Source organism: Aegilops tauschii, chromosome 1, assembly GCF_002575655.3.
Source record: "Aegilops tauschii subsp. strangulata cultivar AL8/78 chromosome 1, Aet v6.0, whole genome shotgun sequence".
Taxonomy (NCBI): domain Eukaryota; kingdom Viridiplantae; phylum Streptophyta; class Magnoliopsida; order Poales; family Poaceae; genus Aegilops; species Aegilops tauschii.
Window position 1 is genome coordinate 60344383 of NC_053035.3, and position 20187 is coordinate 60364569.

A 20187-nucleotide genomic window follows, 5' to 3' on the forward strand; every position below is an offset into this window, starting at 1 on the left:
CATCATGAGATTTGAGCAAGCAATTTCTACATGATATGCAAGGACTACCAACACGAGCATGTGAAACATGTAAGGTGCTCGAAGTGTTAAAGTCCAAAGAAGGACCATTGCAATAAGATAGTGATGAAGAATCACCAAGAACAAGCACACTATCATCATTGCAATGACCACCACTACTCACCCTGGCATTACCTTGTGGCAATCCACATGTAGGTGAAGTAGAAGAAGTTGAGAAGGCAACACGGCTGGAGGTGGAGGGAGAACAATCATCCCCACAAATCTTGGACACACCATATTTATCTTGAAGCTTTGTCCATAACTCATGAGCATCCCAGAACGGCATGAGTTGAAATATAACTACATTGCTCAAAGCATCGAAAAGCACATTAGAAGCTTGAGCATTGAGATAAGAGTTTTTTTCATCCTCTAAAGATAATCTTTGGGGATCTTTTGGAGGAGAAAAACCCATATCTACAATTCGCTCTAAATTTGGGTCCATGACCCTAAAGAGATTAAGCATGCGAATTACCCAAACATCAAAATTTGTGCCATCGAAACTAAGTGTGTCAGAGAATCCTAATCCCCTAGTCGACATCTTTACTCTCTAGGCGGTTAAGCCTAACAAAGAGAGACGAGGCTCTGATACCAACTGAAAGATCGTGGATGTCGCCTAGAGGGGGGGTGAATAGGCGCTTTACGGTTTAGGCTTGAACAAATGGGGAATAAACCTAGCGGTTAATTTGCCAAGCACAAAATCTACAACAACTAGGCTCACCTATGTGCACCAACAACTTATGCTAAGCAATATAAACTACTAGGTGAAAGCAAGATATATGACAAGAAACAATATGGCTATCACAAAGTAAAGTGCATAAGTAAAGAGCTCGGGTAAGAGATAACCGAGGCACGCGGAGACGGCGATGTATCCCGAAGTTCACACCCTTGAGGATGCTAATCTCCGTTTGGAGCGGTGTGGAGGCACAATGCTCCCCAAGAAGCCACTAGGGCCACCGTAATCTCCTCACGCCCTTGCACAATGCAAGATGTCGTGATTCCACTAAGGGACCCTTGAGGGCGGTCACCGAACCCGTACACTTTGGCAACCCTTGGGGGCGGTCACTGGTACCCGTCAAATTGCTCGGGGCGATCTCCACAACCTAATTGGAGACCCCGATGCTTGCCCGGAGCTTTGCACCACAATGATTGAGCTCCAAACACCACCAACCGTCTAGGGCGCCCAAGCACCCAAGAGGAACAAGCTCAAGGGTACCAAGCACCCAAGAGTAATAAGCTTCTCAACTTGTAACTTCCAGGTATCACTGTGGAGAACTCAAACCGATGCACCAAATGCAATGGCAAGGGGACACGGAGTTCCCAAGTCCTTCTCCCCCAAATCCCACCAAAGCAACTAATGCTAGGGAGGAAAATGAGAGGAAGAACAAGGAGAACACCAAGAACTCCAAGATCTAGATCCAAGGGTTCCCCTCACATAGAGGAGAAAGTGATTGGTGGAAATGTGGATCTAGATCTCCTCTCTCCTTTCCCCCAAAAACTAGCAAGAATCCATGGAGGGATTGAGAGTTAGCAAGCTCGAAGAAGGTTAACAATGGGGAAAGAACCCGAGCTCAAGAGATAAAGTTCATTGGGGAAGAAGACCCCCTTTTATAGGTGGGAAAAATCCAACCGTTATGCTCACAGCCCGCACAGAGTGGTACTACCGCTCGTCCTCACGGTACTACCGCTAGGGATAGCGGTACTACCGCTAAGGGTAGCGGTACTACTGCTTGCGAGCGGTACTAAAAAAAATACATCCGTGCCTACCACCGCTGGACTTGTGACGAGTTTTTGGTCCAGAGCGGAAGTAGCCACGGAAGTAGCCGCGGTAGTACCGCTCCAAGCGGTAGTACCGCTCCCAAGAGCGGTAGTAAAAAATTACATCCGCTCCTGTCCGCGGTAGTACCGCTGCAGCCTTTTCAGAATACCAAAACTACCACAACTTCTGCAAACGGACTCCGAATTCGACGAAACCAAGTTTGTTGGAAAGCTAACGACATGGGCTAACACAATCTTGAAAGAAATATCAATAAGAAGCAAATGAGAAAAGGCCCATAAGAAAATGGTGAGAACCCTTCCTCGGATAAGACCGGTAAAACCTCCAACACTGAAAACATCATAGAAGACGCATGTGAATTCCGTTTTCGATGAACTCAAGCTTGTCATCAAGACGACCATAAGCTCTAAGACTCACAAAGAGAACCAAACGAGAACCAAGAAACATGATGCAAGGATGCAATGGTTTGAGCTCTCTACTAAAAATACGATCAAGCTACCAACTTGAGAGCCCCCCTTGATAGTACGGCAAACGATCCTATAACCCGGTCTCCCAACTACCACCATGAGACCGGTAAAATAGAAAACCTATCAAGGGCAAACCTTTGCCTTGCACATGGTCCACTTGAGCTAGATGATGACGATCTTGACTCCCTCAAGTTGGACCACCTTTCTTGATTGCGTTGGCTCGATGAAGACTAGATGATTGCTCCCCCATACTCCACTATGGGTGAGTCACTCTTCGGTACAACTTCACAAGTCCATTGTCACCACAATGGACGACAAGCTACAAGCATGATTTCTTCGTAATGCTCCACTTGAACTTGCACAACACAACCTTGATTACGATCACCACTTGATGCCATCCTTTCCATGGGTTGTATGATACCTTCCTCTTGACGCAAGCCCATGGACACGTACCTAACCCCACATAGAACTCTCACATAGACCATGGGTTAGTACACAAAGTGCAATGGACAATGCTTACCATACCGTGGGATCACTTTGAAGGAAATATGCCCTAGAGGCAATAATAAAGTTATTATTTATTTCCTTATTTCATGATAAATGTTTACTATTCATGCTAGAATTGTATTAAACGGAAACATAATACTTGTGTGAATACATAGACAAATAGTGTCACTAGTATGCCTCTACTTGACTAGCTCGTTGATCAAAGATGGTTATGTTTCCTAGCCATAGACATGAGTTGTCATTTGATTAACGGGATCACATCATTAGGAGAATGATGTGATTGACTTGACCCATTCCGTTAGCTTAGCACATGATCGTTTAGTATTCTGCTATTGCTTTCTTCATGACTTATACATGTTCCTATGACTATGAGATTATGCAACTCCCGTTTACCGGGGGAACACTTTGTGTGCTACCAAACGTCACAAAGTAACTGGGTGATTATAAAGGTGCTCTACAGGTGTCTCCGAAGGTACTTGTTGGGTTGGCGTATTTTGAGATTAGGATTTGTCACTCCGATTGTCGGAGAGTTATCTCTGGGCCCTCTCGGTAATGCACATCACTTAAGCCTTGCAAGCATTGCAACTAATGAGTTAGTTGCGGAATGATGTATTACAAAACGAGTAAAGAGACTTGCCGGTAATGAGATTGAGCTAGGTATTGAGATATCGACGATCGAATCTCGGGCAAGTAACATACCGATGACAAAGGGAACAACGTATGTAGTTATGCGGTTTGACCGATAAAGATCTTCGTAGAATATGTAGGAGCCAATATGAGCATCCAGGTTCCACTATTGGTTATTGACCGGAGACGTGTCTCGGTCATGTCTACATAGTTCTCGAACCCGTAGGGTCCGCACGCTTAAAGTTCGACGACGGTTATATTATGAGTTTATGTGTTTTGATGCACCGAAGGTAGTTCAGAGTCCCGGATGTGATCACGGACATGACGAGGAGTCTCGAAATGGTCAAGAGATGAAGATTGATATATTGGACGACTATATTCGGACACCGGAATGGTTCTGGGGGTTATCGGATAAATGCCGGAGTACCAGGGGTTACCGGAACCCTCCCGGAGGTTATTGGGCCTCATGGGCCCAAGTGGTGGAAGAGGAGAGGCGGCCAAGGGGCAGCCGTGCGCCCCTCCCCCCCAAGTCCGAATTGGACAAGGAGGGGGCGGCGCCCCCTTTCCTTTCCCCCTCTCTCTCCTTCCCTCTCCTCTCCTACTCCAACATGGAAGGGGGGAAGTCCTACTCCCGGTGGGAGTAGGACTCCTCATGGGGCGCGCCAAGGGTGGCCGGCCCCCTCCCCCTCCTCCACTCCTTTATATACGAGGAGGGAGGCACCCCCTAGAGACACAACAATTGATCATTGATCTTTTAGCCGTGTGCAGTGCCCTCCTCCACCATAGTCCACCTCGATAATATCGTAGCGGTGCTTAGGCGAAGCCCTGCGTCGGTAGAACATCATCATCGTCACCACGCCGTCGTGCTGACGAAACTCTCCCTCAACACTCGGCTGGATCGGAGTTCGAGGGACGTCATCGAGCTGAACGTGTGCTGAACTCGGAGGTGCCGTGTGTTCGGTACTTGATCGGTCGGATCGTGAAGACGTACGACTACATCAACCGCGTTGTGCTAACGCTTCCGCTTTCGGTCTACAAGGGTACGTGGACAACACTCTCCCCTCTCGTTGCTATGCATCACCATGATCCTGTGTGTGCGTAGGATTTTTTTGAAATTACTACGTTCCCCAACACACTTGATCCCTCTCGGTACATCTTTTACGGCTTCGTGAGTTGATCAACTTGATTCACTCTTGACTTAGTCTTGATCAACCTTGAAACTTTCCAACTCTCTTCGTTTGGATGATGTCTTGAAGGTAAACATGAATGATCACACAATCTTCTTCTTCAAGACATGCTTGCAATAAGCACAACACTCACATGACCAATCTTTGGATAATTCCTTAATAGCACCTTGGTCAACACATAAACTCCTTGAAACCAACACATGGACTTCTAGAAATGCCTATGGACAAATCCTTCAAATATAACTCAATGCAACCATTAGTCTATAGAGAATGTCATCAATTACCAAAACAACACATGGGGGCACCGCATGTCCTTTCAATAGGGGTGGCTTATTCCAACTTATTTTAGAAGGCAACAAAAGAACTGACCCTTAGTACGGTAACACGGATCCTATCTCTGGGGATACAAGAAGTGTAGTCCTTAAACGACCAATTTTGTCTGGTTATTGCTATCTTAATTACTGGGGCAACCCCGGGCAAAAAATAAGGTCTTCGATTGGACAATTGACTCTTGATGCAGGACGCGTGTTGGTCAAGACGTAATTTGCACACATTCCCCACTTCCATATGTAGCAAGCACATCTCGATGGATGACTTTACGGCACAAATAATATCATAATGATCCCAACACAAACATATGGTTGTAAGCATAAGTTCTCATACCCATGCCTATTTTTATTTTAAGTGTTTTTAGTGTCACCTTGATTTACGATCTGGTCAAAAGCTGGAATTTATTTCTTTTGCAAAAGCTTGTTACAAACCCTTGCTTAAAGGGCACTGTCCTCTCGTGGGTTTGATAACTCAGGGTCACCTTTGGGTAAAAAGCCGAGAATCCTTTATGATCCTTTACGGGATCACTAAAGGGACTAATCAAATGGAAGGTCCTCAATAAGCAACATGAGCGCGACACTAGCGACGACATATCAGTTAGACTCACTCTTGCTCAGCGCCTGATGCCACACCCTTCGTCGAATCCAGATTAGTGTACCCTCTATTTTAACCTGTGTGTGGGCTTATTATTGAGCTGGTGCCCCCAGCAGACTTGATGTTTGTGTATTTGTACCTATATTGTGTTTGAACTTGGTTGTTTGGTCTATTTTCCAAAAAGATACAGATCCTGCGTCATGGCTTCATGTTGTTCCTTTTCTGACAATTCAAACGATGAAGTCCAATCACCTGACGCCATGAGAGCAGCTACCGCAATCCAATCTTACCCAAGATCGAATAAACCCGCTGATTTCCCTCCTCATAACCCAAACCAAAGCTCACAAAGGCCGGGAAGTCGTACGAGACCACCCCTTGGTCAGCCCGAACAAGACCGCAAATGAGATGTGAAGAGATAAACACAAACACCGACAGAGCGATGAGAGAAAAGACAAACCCTAGCGAGAGGGAAAAGGCGACACCAACCACTACTTATTTCGTCATCGTTCGACTGAGCTTGCGTAACAATTGGGGAGCTCCTAGTTGACACCTTGACTAGGCCGAACCATTGGCGTACACGCCTATTTGTCCTGCTGGTACTATAGCGCAACCCCTGGTCAACCCGAATAAGACCACATATGGGAGGACAAAAGATAAACTAAAACATCGGTGGAACAACGAGAGAAGAGACAAACCCTGGAGAGAGGGAAATGGCGACACCAAAGACTACTTCTTCCGTTGTTGTTCGACTGAGCTTGCATTACAATTAGGGAGTTCCTATTTGACCCCTCGACTGGGCCAACCCATTGGCGTGCACGACGTTCGCCCTGCTGGTACTGTAGCGCAACGGAAATTCACAAAAAGCAGTGCACGCACAAGGAATCAAACTACATACCTCTCACTGGTCAAGGACTGTCGGTAGCCAAAGTTTGAAATTTCAATTTTTTGTTCATGTTGGTAAAAAATGTTTGGGTTACATTATTTGTCTTTTGAGAAATTGTTCATGATTTCCAAGAAATGTTCGAAAAAAAATTGAACCCGCAAACAAATTTTGAAAATGCATGAACATTTTTTTAAATGTGATCATTTTTTAATTGTGAATCTAAACTAGATTTAGAAGTATTGAACATTTTTATTAAAAATTGAAGATTTTTTAAAATTACTCTTTTTTAAAAAGTGATCAAATTTAGAAAATACGAACGAGCGTCATATAGGAAATTCCTTACAATTGGTGGTCCGCTGCGGTTGTCGCTTGGCTGGGCCTGCGGTCCTCTTGGGCCTTCTCCCGTGTCTAGCTGCTGTACATCGGCCCGGTTTTCCGCTAGGTCGATTTTCTGTCAAAGAAACCGTCGAAGCCCAGAACGCAGGATTCTCAAAAGGAAAAAGCCCCCAACGCAGGCGGCAGCCTTGATCCCCTCCTTCCTCCCCAGTCCCCACCGCCGCCACGAACTCTGCTCAAGCTCGCTCCCATGGCTCCCGTCATCGGCATGGACTCTTTGCCCGTTCCGCAAGCCGAAAAAGGACTCGAGTCCCTCGATCGAAATCCCAGATCAGACCGGATCGCGGCGGCAGGCGGCGCCACGACAGGTTGCCGGCCTGCAGTCCTCCTCACGGGACAAGCTGCGTTCGCGGTGCGCTCTCGCTGCCCGCCGGCTTCGACGGTGTGGGCCGGGGCGCCGCCCTTCCGCAGATCCGCAATCGAGTCGTGCGTCCGGTCTGCCGCCTCCCCTCGACGTCCACGGCTCTGTGCTCTTCCGTGTTCTCTCCTAGCGCAGGCTGTGGGGGCGCTACGCCGCTATCTGCCGGCTCCTCATACAAGAGCGATGGACAAACTGAGCCCTGTGGGAAACAATTGCATCAGCTCAGCGACGTCCAGCGTTTCTCCTCTCTACGTTTCTTTGCACGCCTCATCTCCAAGCACGAAGCCACGGCGAGATGTAAGTTTCATCATTATTGCTCTGTTTTCTTGGTCATGACTTGATTCCCTCTTTTGATCTAAATATTCTGATTACTGCATGCCATTGCTCTAAATTTCTTGATTGCTGCATGCGGCTGGAGTTGCTGTGTATGAGTAGTGAACCATAATACATGTATGTTATGCCTTCCACATGTTTGACGTAATGCCCGACCGAATTGCGCACACAAAATTCGATGGGAACAGAAAGCAGCATGGCTTCCAGCTGTCAATCTTTGAGTTTCTGTAAATTTTAAGCCCAATGTTCCTCTATGCCCCTGTTTCTTACCTCCTCACGCACCAAGCAGATCAAGAAGCAGCACCGAAGTCCCCCTGATGTTCCATCTCTCCCATTTGTGTGTCTCCCATCTTTCCATGTTTGTCTCTCCATCTCTCTGACAAAATTAACAAGAACTAGTCCAGAAAATACAAAGGAGAACCTGGGTACCAGCGCACCCTATATGCAATAAATAAATAAATAGTAATTCAAAAAAGTTCAAAAAATCCTGAAACTTCTCTGGTATCAAACATGATCGAATATTGTAGTCGTATAAAAAGATTCGTCAGAGAAAGACTTTTGTTGTATCCTGGGTCGAAGATTCGGCAAAAAACGTTATATACAAGTACTATACACGCTATATTGTCGTCATAAACTTCTCTTTTTTGCCCTGAAGTCAAAATGAATCATTTCTTGTCCAAAATTTTTATACGAGTAGAATACCTAATCATGTTTGATTCCAAAAAAGATTTATAATTTTTTGAACTTTTTTTGAATTACTAATTTTTTTGGCGCATATAGGGTGCGCCAGAACCCAAGAGCACCAAGTTCCCGTCCGAACTAGTCCTCTCTATCTTTCTTTCTCTACATAAGGTTTTCTCTACATAAGGTCTAGTACACTATTGAAGGATACATGTCTTGACGGAGAGATAAAACTCACATTATGCGTTGTAATTCAAATTATTAGTTATTTTTATTAGGTGGGTCATCAGCCTAAGGCAACAAGCCAAGAATCGTGAGGGGAGAGAATTTGACATCATAAATGACTATCTCTAGTAAGACCTTTTTCCTTATATGTTTCTTGTCAATTATATTTCAACCTGCACCTTTCAAATATTATTTCTATGTGTCCTTACTCCTTGTACTAAGTCTACCAAAACAAAATACAGAAATAGCAAATCTAAGTATGCTCTAGATATTTAACATGTGAGACAATAGGTGAAAAAGACCAACAGAGCATCATTCTGGAAAGAAGATATCAACGTTGGATTTGAATCTTTCACATTTTATCAAACTCACTTCCAATGGATGTGGCACAAACGAAAGGAACCAAGCGGGACTGAGTGCAAGTCTTGTATTCTTCATCTGCATATATTAATAATGTAGGGTCTATTTACAGTTGATTACACTCTGACTATCTTGTATGGACAAAAAAATAATCATGATTCAGATCTTTTTATTTAATAATTAGCGTGTGAATTTTCTTGGGGTTGGCAGTTAGTATAGGTATATATCCGATAAGGATTAGGGTGCAAGTGATGCAAATTCACATGAAGTTTAATATACAATGCAAGCAAACAATTGTATAGACTCACAAAATAATGGAACTTTTTGTTCTTCAGGCAAGCTGGAATGTTCTTGCATAACCAGTGAATGTGCTGCTACCCATAATATTGATTTTAATTTTAAAATAAATAAGTAGACATCAAAATAAACTCATAAAATAATAGCACGGCCAATGCCACAATTGAGTACGTAGATGGTCTGTCCTAAAATAATTTTGTGATATTTAAATGAGCTAAAATAATTTACGTAGATGGACGCGGGTCATATCCTAAGAAATAGGCATCCCACAACCAACATGATCCCAACAACGATATCCCTTATGCTCATCTTTGTATCCTAACAAGACACACTCAACAGACCGAGATGTCAGTTTGGTGCGTTCACGAGGTGCAAGAAGGACATAGCAAACACAACCAAAAAATTGAAGCGCCGAATAACCGATCAAATAGATGCTCGAAAGGAGCGTCACCCTGCAGAGTAGTGGATTGCTGAAGGTTGATGAGATAGATGGAAGTGGAGACGGACTTGACCCAAAAGTGCGGTGAAAGAGAGGTGGTAACCATCAATGGACGAGCCGTCTCAAGAAGGTGACGATGCTTGCGTTTAGCCACGCCATTTTGAGCATGAGCACCAGGATAAGAGAACCAAAGTCTGCTCAGCAAGGATTCCACACAACAGCTTGGAGATACTCTCCACCAGAGTCACCATAGAACACATGAATAGGCGTAGAGAATTGAGTGTGAACCATGGCAGCAAAAGGCTTATAGATAAGACCTCACTACGAGAAGAAATAAAGTATATATTCAGGTGTGTTGAGAGAAGTTACTAGCGGAGGCAAACGAAGATGATCCCTCGAGATCAGAGTGAACAATGTCTAAAGGATGCTGAGACATTGTCTCGCCATGAGTATAAAAGGTAACTGGACCACCTATTAGAGACATCATCGGAGACAGATCCAAGAAGATCACGTCGAACTAAGGATGAGAGATCACACGTGACCCAAGGCAATAATGCCACTCTTGAAAATATGTGGCAGACAAGGCAACAGAGACAAAGACTGGCGGCACTGGCAGTAGAGGGGCTTGATCTGGCATCCCACTTGCCTGTGCACTCTTCGTACCTCGCCGATCTGGCTGGGTGTTCCTTTCCTGTTTGCGGGTTGTGTGCCACGTGCTTGATTAAGCACCCCGGGTTCTCCTACTGTGCGCCCTTGGCCTCGACTTTAGGTAGCGCCTGTCCTCGGCTCGTCTCATGCATAATCCAGGTACACGTCGACTGTCCGAGCTCCTGCTCATCATGGGTGGTGCTCGAGCGTGCGGTTATGGTGTCACACATAAAGGGAACACAGGATGTGGGATTGAGACAATGCTCGTAGCAACCCGCAGCAAGGCAAAGGATGCCCATCAAGACAGGTAGGGAGTGGAGGTGGTCACAAAGGGAGGTGGTCACAGGTGGACGTTAACTCCATAGGAGTCTCAACAGTGCGCTCATCAGTAAGAGTAGCACGAGTAAGAAGATCATGGACATACTTCTCTTGGAAAATAAAGACATACTTCTCTTGGAAAATAAAGAAGTCATTAGAGGTAGAAGAAACCTCAATCTCAAGGAAGTACCGAAGAGGACCAAGATTAGACATAAGAAATTCACTATGACAAGCCTTCACCAAGGCAATGTACTTAGAGTCGTTGCCAGTGATGATCGACATGTACAAGAAGTGTTCGACCACGAGTTGAATTTTGGATCGAAAGTGTAGGATAAGGAGCACTCGCCAAAAACTAGCCGCAATCATCACTGAGACGAAGCGCTCAAACCAGGCACGAGGGGTTTGCTTAGGCCATATAGACAGCGACGAAGACGACAAACCATGCCATCAGGAAGAGAACCTAGGTGGTGGCAACTTGTAGGCATTCTTGACATCAAGCTGAGAGACAAACTAGCGGCGAATAGAAGCCACATTGAGAAGTGTGCGAAGAGTGGTCATGTGGGCCATTTATATAGGAGTAAATGTCTCTTCGTAGTCATGACCATGTTCTCTCCACTAAACGAGCTTTGTTATGCTCAAGAGTATCATCAGTCTTAGCCTTGTAGACCCACTTACAAGTGATGAGACGAGAACGAGGAAGGGAAATGAGATTCCATGTGCCGATGCGGGCAAGAGCATCAATCTTCGATGCCATCACATGCAGCCATTTGGGATGAACAACCTCACGGCAAGAAGTCGTCTCGGGAAGAGCTGAGCAGTAACCATAGCGGTCAATAGGTAGAAGTGGGCGAGCTCGAAAAGCATAAGTAGGCTAAGCTGGAGGCGGTGCGTTTCCAAGGGAAGAAGATATAATAGTCGGGGGAGATGGCTTATTAGAAGAATCCACAACACGGGGACCACGAGTGTAGTAAAGTCGAGGAACATGAGCAAAAGAAGGAACATATAAAAAGTAAAAGTGAGTCATAACATTCCCACCAAGTGATGGGACGAACATGAGGAGGAAGAGAAACAATATCCCACGTGCCGACGCGCTCAAGATGAACAATCTTCTCTGCCATCGCAAGATGCCATTTGGTATGAATAACATCACGATAAGAAGTCGGCTCAAGAACACCAGCACCAACGCTTCGAAGACCAAGGCGGTCAACAGGTGGAAGTGGACGAGGAAGCAAGCCAAGTAGGCTAAGAGGGGAAGTGGCACATCAGTAGACACATTCACAACACGCGGGCGATGTATATAAAAGTGAGGAAAAGATGGAAGAATACGAGCAGAAATCATCGGGATAAACTCAGGTGATGGAGACAAGGAAGCCAGAACTGATGAAGGTGTAGAATCCTGTGATAAGCGAGGTGAGGAAATCATAGGAGATGATGGCATTGGATCTGCAATTATCGAAGAAGCGGGAGCGGTACAACGAATGGATAAGGGAGTGATAGGATTGTTGGATTAAAAAAATAAGGAGATTTCCTCCATTGAAAAGGTCGAGGAAGATGGATGCGGGTAGAAGGGATGAGACTCGTCAGAACTCTTATCCCGAGAAATAGGCCGAGAGAGAATTGAGTGTGAACCATGGCAGCAAAAGGCTTATAGATAAGACCTCACTACGAGAAGAAATAAAGTATATACTCAGGTGTGTTGAGAGAAGTCACTAGCGGAGGCAAATGGAGATGATCCCTCGAGATCAGAGTGAACAATGTCTAAAGGATGCTGAGACGTCTCACCATGAGTATAAAAGGTAACTGGACCACCTATTAGAGACATCATCGGAGACAGATCCAAGAAGATCACGTCGAACTAAGGATGAGAGATCACACGTGACCCAAGGCAATAATGCCACTCTTGAAAATATGTGGCAGACAAGGCAACAGAGACAAAGACTGGCGGCACTGGCAGTAGAGGGGCTTGATCTGGCATCCCACTTGCCTGTGCACTCTTCGTACCCCGCCGATCTGGCTGGGTGTTCCTTTCCTGTTTGCGGGTTGTGTGCCACGTGCTTGATTAAGCACCCCGGGTTCTCCTACTGTGCGCCCTTGGCCTCGACTTTGGTAGCGCCTGTGCTCGGCTCGTCCCGTGGATAATCCAGGTACGCGTCGACTGTCCGAGCTCTTGCTCACCATTGGTGGTGCTCGAGCGTGCGGTTATGGTGTCACACATAAAGGGAACACAGGATGTGGGATTGAGACAGTGCTTGTAGCAACCCGCAGAAAGGCAAAGGATGCCCATCAAGACTGGTAGGGTGCGAAGGTGGTCACAAAGGTGGACGTTGCTAGTGATGATCCTGGTGCCAGTGATGATCGACATGTAGAAGTGTTCGATCACGAGCCTTCACCAAGGCAATGTACTTAGAGTCGTTGCAAGTGATGATCGACATGTAGAAGAAGTGTTCGACCACGAGTTGAATTTTGGATCGAAAGTGTAGGATAAGGAGCACTCGCCAAAAACTAGCCGCAATCATCACTGAGACGAAGCGCTCAAACCAGGCACGAGGGGTTTGCTTAGGCCATATAGACAGCGGCGAAGACGACAAACCATGCCATCAGGAAGAGAACCTAGGTGGTGGCAACTTGTAGGCATTCTTGACATCAAGCTGAGAGACAAACTAGCGGCGAATAGAAGCCACATTGAGAAGTGTGCGAAGAGTGGTCATGTGGGCCATTTATATAGGAGTAAATGTCTCTTCGTAGTCATGACCATGTTCTCTCCACTAAACGAGCTTTGTTATGCTCAAGAGTATCATCAGTCTTAGCCTTGTAGACCCACTTACAAGTGATGAGACGAGAACGAGGAAGGGAAATGAGATTCCATGTGCCGATGCGGGCAAGAGCATCAATCTTCGATGCCATCACATGCAGCCATTTGGGATGAACAACCTCATGGCAAGAAGTCGTCTCGGGAAGAGCTGAGCAGTAACCATAGCGGTCAATAGGCAGAAGCGGGCGAGCTCGAAAAGCATAAGTAGGCTAAGCTGGAGGCGGTGCGTTTCCAAGGGAAGAAGATATAATAGTCGAGGGAGATGGCTTATCAGAAAGAATCCACAACACGCGGACCACGAGTGTAGTAAAGTCGAGGAACATGAGCAAAAGAAGGAACATATAAAATGTAAAAGTGAGTCATAACATTCCCACAAAGTGATGGGACGAACACGAGGAGGAAGAGAAACAATATCCCACGTGCCGATGCGCTCAAGATGAACAATCTTCTCTGCCATCGCAAGATGCCATTTGGTATGAATAACATCACGATAAGAAGTCGGCTCAAGAACACCAGCGCCACGCTTGGAAGACCAAGGCGGTCAACAGGTGGAAGCGGACGAGGAAGCAAGCCAAGTAGGCTAAGAGGGGAAGTGGCACATCAGTAGACACATTCACAACACGCGGGCGATGTATATAAAAGTGAGGAAAAGATGGAAGTTTACGAGCAGAAATCATCGGGATAAACTCAGGTGATGGAGACAAGGAAGCCACAACTGATGAAGGTGTAGAATCCTGTGATAAGCGAGGTGAGGAAATCATAGGAGATGATGGCATTGGATCTGCAATTATCGAAGAAGCGGAGCGGTACAACGAATGGATAAGGGAGTGATAGGATTGTTAGATTAAAAAAATAAGGAGATTTCCTCCATTGAAAAGGTCGAGGAAGATGGACGCGGGTAGAATGGATGAGACTCGTCAGAAGTCATATCCCGAGAAATAGGCCGAGAGAGAATTGAGTGTGAACCATGGCAGCAAAAGGCTTATAGATAAGACCTCACTACGAAAAGAAATAAAGTATATATTCAGGTGTGTTGAGAGAAGTCACTAGCGGAGGCAAATGGAGATGATCCCTCGAGATCAGAGTGAACAATGTCTAAAGGATGCTGAGACGTCTCGCCATGAGTATAAAAGGTAACTGGACCACCTATTAGAGACATCATCGGAGACAGATCCAAGAAGATCACGTCGAACTAAGGATGAGAGATCACACGTGACCCAAGGCAATAATGCCACTCTTGAAAATATGTGGTAGACAAGGCAACAGAGACAAAGACTGGCGGCACTGCAAGTAGAGGGGCTTGATCTGGCATCCCACTTGCCTGTGCACTCTTCGTATCCCGCCGATTTGGCTGGGTGTTCCTTTCCTGTTTGCGGGTTGTGTGCCACGTGCTTAATTAAGCACCCCGGGTTCTCCTACTGTGCGCCCTTGGCCTCGACTTTGGTAGCGCCTGTGCTCGGCTCGTCCCGTGGATAATCCAGGTACGCGTCGACTGTCCGAGCTCTTGCTCACCATTGGTGGTGCTCGAGCGTGCGGTTATGGTGTCACACATAAAGGGAACACAGGATGTGGGATTGAGACAGTGCTTGTAGCAACCCGCAGAGAGGCAAATGATGCCCATCAAGACTGGTAGGGTGCGAAGGTGGTCACAAAGGTGGACGTTGCTAGTGATGATCCTGGTGCCAGTGATGATCGACATGTAGAAGTGTTCGATCACGAGCCTTCACCAAGGCAATGTACTTAGAGTCGTTGCCAGTGATGATCGACATGTAGAAGAAGTGTTCGACCACGAGTTGAATGGTGGACCGAAAGTGTAGGATAATGAGCACTCGCCAAAAACTAGCTGCAATCACCACTGAGACGAAGCGCTCAAAGCAGGCATGAGGGTTTGCTTAGGGCCATATAGACAGCGACGAAGACGACAAACCATGCCATTAGGAAGAGAACCGAGGTGGTGGCTAATATAGGCATTCTTGACATCAAGCTGAGAGACAGACTAGCGGCGAATAGAAGCCACAGTGAGAAGTGTGCGAAGAGTGGTCATGTGGGCCATATATATAGCAGTAAATGTCTCGTCGTAGTCATGACCATGTTCTCACCACTAAACGAGCTTTGTTATGCTCAAGAGTATCATCAGTCTTAGCCTTGTAGACCCACTTACAAGTGATGAGACGAGAACGAGGAAGGGAAATGAGATTCCATGTGCCGATGCGGGCAAGAGCATCAATCTTCGATGCCATCACATGCAGCCATTTGGGATGAACAACCTCACGGCAAGAAGTCGTCTCGGGAAGAGCTGAGCAGTAACCATAGCGGTCAATAGGCAGAAGCGGGCGAGCTCGAAAAGCATAAGTAGGCTAAGCTGGAGGCGGTGCGTTTCCAAGGGAAGAAGATATAATAGTCGAGGGAGATGGCTTATCAGAAGAATCCACAACACGCGGACCACGAGTGTAGTAAAGTCGAGGAACATGAGCAAAAGAAGGAACATATAAAATGTAAAAGTGAGTCATAACATTCCCACAAAGTGATGGGACGAACACGAGGAGGAAGAGAAACAATATCCCACGTGCCGATGCGCTCAAGATGAACAATCTTCTCTGCCATCGCAAGATGCCATTTGGTATGAATAACATCACGATAAGAAGAGATTGGTGGATTTAAAATATCTCATTCTTGACAACATGCGAATCATGAAACGCGAACTCAAATTGTCAAGAATGACATAACACCACCTCAAATGATAAGGTAGAACGAATTGCACTTTAGAATGCAAGATGAAGAATGCTTGAACTCCTCAAAACAAACATGTGTTGAGCACCATGTTTATTTTGAAGTATAGCTTGGCGGATCTTAACTCCGAGAGAAATCTTGAAGAACAATTGAAGAATGAAAAGGAAACCTTGACGAACCACCATGTTGAGCCTTCGTGAGAACTCCGGTAATAAAAGGATGATAAAAAGAAAGAGAAGTTGACAACACAAGGTGAAGCCTTGCAATGATTTGGGTGGAGCTTTGAAATGATATAACCGAGAAAACTTGGAACTCCGGAAAGAAAAGATGAACAACTTGGAAGCGAGAATTTGATATCATGAACGAACTCCGGAAGAAGGAATTAATCACTTGGATGAAACAAGAACAAGAATTACATTACGCGTATCCTTCACCAATTTAGATTGATGACAAACAACGGATTTGGCATACTACTTATTCTCGTAGAAAGGATTAAGATAGATATAGCGCAAACTTGGGAAGGTCTTCATCGAACCACCGGTAGGATTGAAACAACGAATAAATTAATATGAGGACATAGGAAAAGGAATCTTGAACGAAACCACTGTAAGAATTAAAGAGCGCGCGAAAATACTCGAGGGAATTTGATACACGAGAACGAAGATATCACGAGCTGATTAGAGAATACTTGAACGATGCACCGGTAAGATTTGGAGAATGAGAAAAGCTGAGAATGAATAATACTTGAGATGATGGCTCCGGAGAATCAACCTGAAAAGACTCCTGAACTGCTCCGGATGGGTGAAAATAATTCTCACAATCGAAAACAATTGTGAGAGGATGGCATAAGCTAGAACTATGAATCTTCAAGAGAACGGACCAAGATTTAAGAGAAATTCTTCTTCGGTCTTCAAATGTTGAGAATGACGATGAGAAACACCACCATGACTTGTTGTGACACTCCGGAATAATGAAGAATATAAAGGTTGAATCAACAATGAAAAGAATTTGAAAGCGATCTTGGAGAAGGAGTATGACTGATGATACTCCATTCTTACGTCAAACTTCGAAAAGAATTTGGGAATAGCTCCGGAAAGAATTAGAAGACTTAGGTAAGATCCTGGGAAAAGACCTGTGGGTTAGGGCCCACTCAAAAGAAACACCGTTGAAATGATTACTTGAAAAGGAGATTGCACCGGTTGAATTAAATGGCTTGAATGAGATAACAACCTCAAAATAGCTTAAATTGATTAAGAATGGCAGCTTGAATTTTTTGAGATATCTTCAGCGCTCCGGATACGAATGAATGGTGAAAAAATGGATGATTAAGAGGTGCACCGGCATGAGAAAACATTTGAAACGAGGAAAGGAATATGATCAACACTGTAAGCTTGAATTGGATCCACCAGAGAAGAAACAACAATGAAGGATGATGAACTTGAAACTGTTGAGCATCTTCATGAGAAATCACCGGTTAAGAACATGGAGGAAAAGAATGAAGAGACTTCACATCCATAAGATGGATACTTGATTAAGAAATCTGAGTGTTTCAAGAAAAAGGGTGGGAGGGCGGGAAAAACTGGGACGGATGAAGCAAACACCGTTGCAAATAACTGAGAATTGATCTCGCGAATGTTGAAATGATCGGATTTACTTGAAGAGAAGCACACCGTTTGGGAAGGAATTAACATGGCAACCTCGATGATCAAGAAGGATTAGTATTCACATAGCAATATGAGAACACTGTTTAGGAAAAATATGGATTCAACATTTGACTTCGAAGCAACTCGAATACCATAAATAAAACAAAACCAAGGATTGGCTTGCGGAATAAGCCGGAACAAACATATGATCGAGATTTCGTCCGAAGTTTTCGTGGTGGGGCCCACACGGGCTCGATCGTACAGCACCATCATGTACAAGGCAGTGCACATGACATACGAAGCGTCCCCGAGTAGGCATAGCCAAGGACTCTTTAAGACACTATGAGACCACTGTAAAACCAACCGTGGAAAGGCGGACCACTAGACGTCGAACCCCAATCTCATATCATGCATCTGTCGGAAAGATATCCTAGGAGCTACTTGAATTCCCACTTATAAACTCCCGAAACTTTCTGGTTATGCAATCTGGTGTTGGGGATACAGGGGACACAAAATATATCACCCAAACTAACAATACCTAGATCCAGCTGTATCCATCCTTCAACACATAACCAAGAAACCTTCGGAAATCATTTACCTCAACCTTCGAAAAGCATCCGTTATACGAGTTATGGCAATACTCCCGAACTCCCGCCCCAGTACTGGGTGGCGTCGAGGTGATCTCACCAACAACTGCATAAAAGAGATTTCGATGTCGGCGAAACTCAGGTATTCCAGAACTACAACGATAAAATTGTGACGACAACACCTCGGAGCTCAACTCCCCGGGACACTGCCACAACCCCTAAATGTCAGGAGGCACCAAGAACAATGTTCTCGTCACAAAATCATCGGAACGATTCCAAGATACCCGCGTGATCCTAAATTTTTTTTAGTGAAATTTGAGGAGAGGAAAGTCAAAACATCTACGTCAGGAGGACCTCACCAGAGCGACGAAGGGACTGAGGAGTAAAAAGAATCCTACTCTCCGATATATATAATCCTAAGACTCAAAACATTTTTGTTCTAGACTCAACAACGTCAGCGATTCGATCAAGCAGGGGGCTCCTAAGTCGGGGATGGCTCTGATTACCAACTTATAACGCCCACGATGCGGCTATATCTCCCACGTGTCGAGGCACGACTTAGAGGCATAACCGCATTGTGGTTTTGTCGCAAGAAGGGTCATCTTCACACAATCCCATGTAATGAACAAGAATGGGATAAAGAGTTGGCTTACAATCGCCACTTCACACAATACATAAATAAATTCATACATCATTCAAGATACACACATAGGTCCGACTACGGAACCAAAAGAAAAGAAGACAACCCAACTGCTAGATCCCCGATCGTCCCAACTGGGCTCCACTACTGGTCAACAGGAAAAAGAAACAACACAACGAACAAGATCTTCATCGAGCTCCCACTTGAGCTCAGTTGCGTCACCTGCACTGGTATCCTCGACACCTGCAACTGTTTTGGAAGTATCTGTGAGTCACGAGGACTCAGCAATCTCACACCCGCGAGATCAAGAATATTTAAGCTTATGGGTAGGAAAGGGTAAGGTGGTGAGGTTGCAGCAGCAACTAAGCATATATGGTGGCTAACATACGCAAATAAGAGCAAGAAGAGAAGCAACGGAACGGTCGTGAAGCTAGCAATGATCAAGAAGTGATCCTGAACTCCTACTTACGTCAAACATAACCCAGAAACCGTGTTCACTTCCCGGACTCCGCCGAGAAGAGACCATCACGGCTACACACGCGGTTGATGCGTTTTAATTAAGTCGAGTGTCAAGTTCTCTACAACCGGATATTAACAAATTCCCATCTGCCACATAACCGCGGGCACGGCTCTCGAAAGTTTATACCGTGCAGGGGTGTCCCAACTTAGCCCATTATAAGCTCTCACGGTCAACGAAGGATATTCCTTCTCCCGGGAAGACCCGATCAGTCTCGGAATCCCGGTTACAAGACATTTCGACAATGGTAAAACAAGTCCAGCAAAGCCGCCCGATGTGTCGACAATCCTGATAGGAGTCGCACGTACCTCGTTCTCAGGATACACCGGATGAAAACTATGTACAACTAAAACCAGCCCTCAAGTTTCCCCGAGGTGGCGCTGCAAGTGGCTCTAGTTTGGACCAACACTCCGAGGAGCACTGGCCCGGGGGGGGGGGGGTAAAATAAGATGACCCTCGGGAGCGCGACTCCCAAGGGAAAAAGGCTAGGTGAGGCAAATGTAAAACCAAGGTTGGGCCTCGCTGGAGGAGTTTTATTCAAAGCGAACTGTCAAGGGGGTCCCATAAATCACCCAACCGCCTTAGGAACGCAAAATCAAGGAACATAACACCGGTATGACGGAAACTAGGGCGGCAAGAGTGGAACAAAACACCAGGCATAAGACCGAGCCTTCCACCCTTTACCAAAAATATAGATGCATTAATAATATAAGAGATATTGTGATATCCCAACATAAACATAATCCAACATGGAGCAAATCTTCATCTTCACCT

At 45.4% G+C, this 20187-nt stretch overlaps 1 long non-coding RNA gene across 2 annotated transcripts; it reads left to right on the forward strand.

The window, feature by feature from the left end:
• Positions 1 to 6896: 6896 nt before the first annotated feature.
• Positions 6897 to 14312, forward strand: LOC120972897 (uncharacterized). 2 transcript variants are annotated; one of them, XR_012201903.1, is made up of 4 exons: positions 6897 to 7480; positions 8476 to 10502; positions 10668 to 13187; positions 13230 to 14312. It is a non-coding gene; the product is annotated as an uncharacterized lncRNA (long non-coding RNA). The 2 variants fall into 2 exon arrangements; XR_005767042.3 differs by having other exon boundaries at positions 8476 to 14312.
• Positions 14313 to 20187: the final 5875 nt, after the last annotated feature.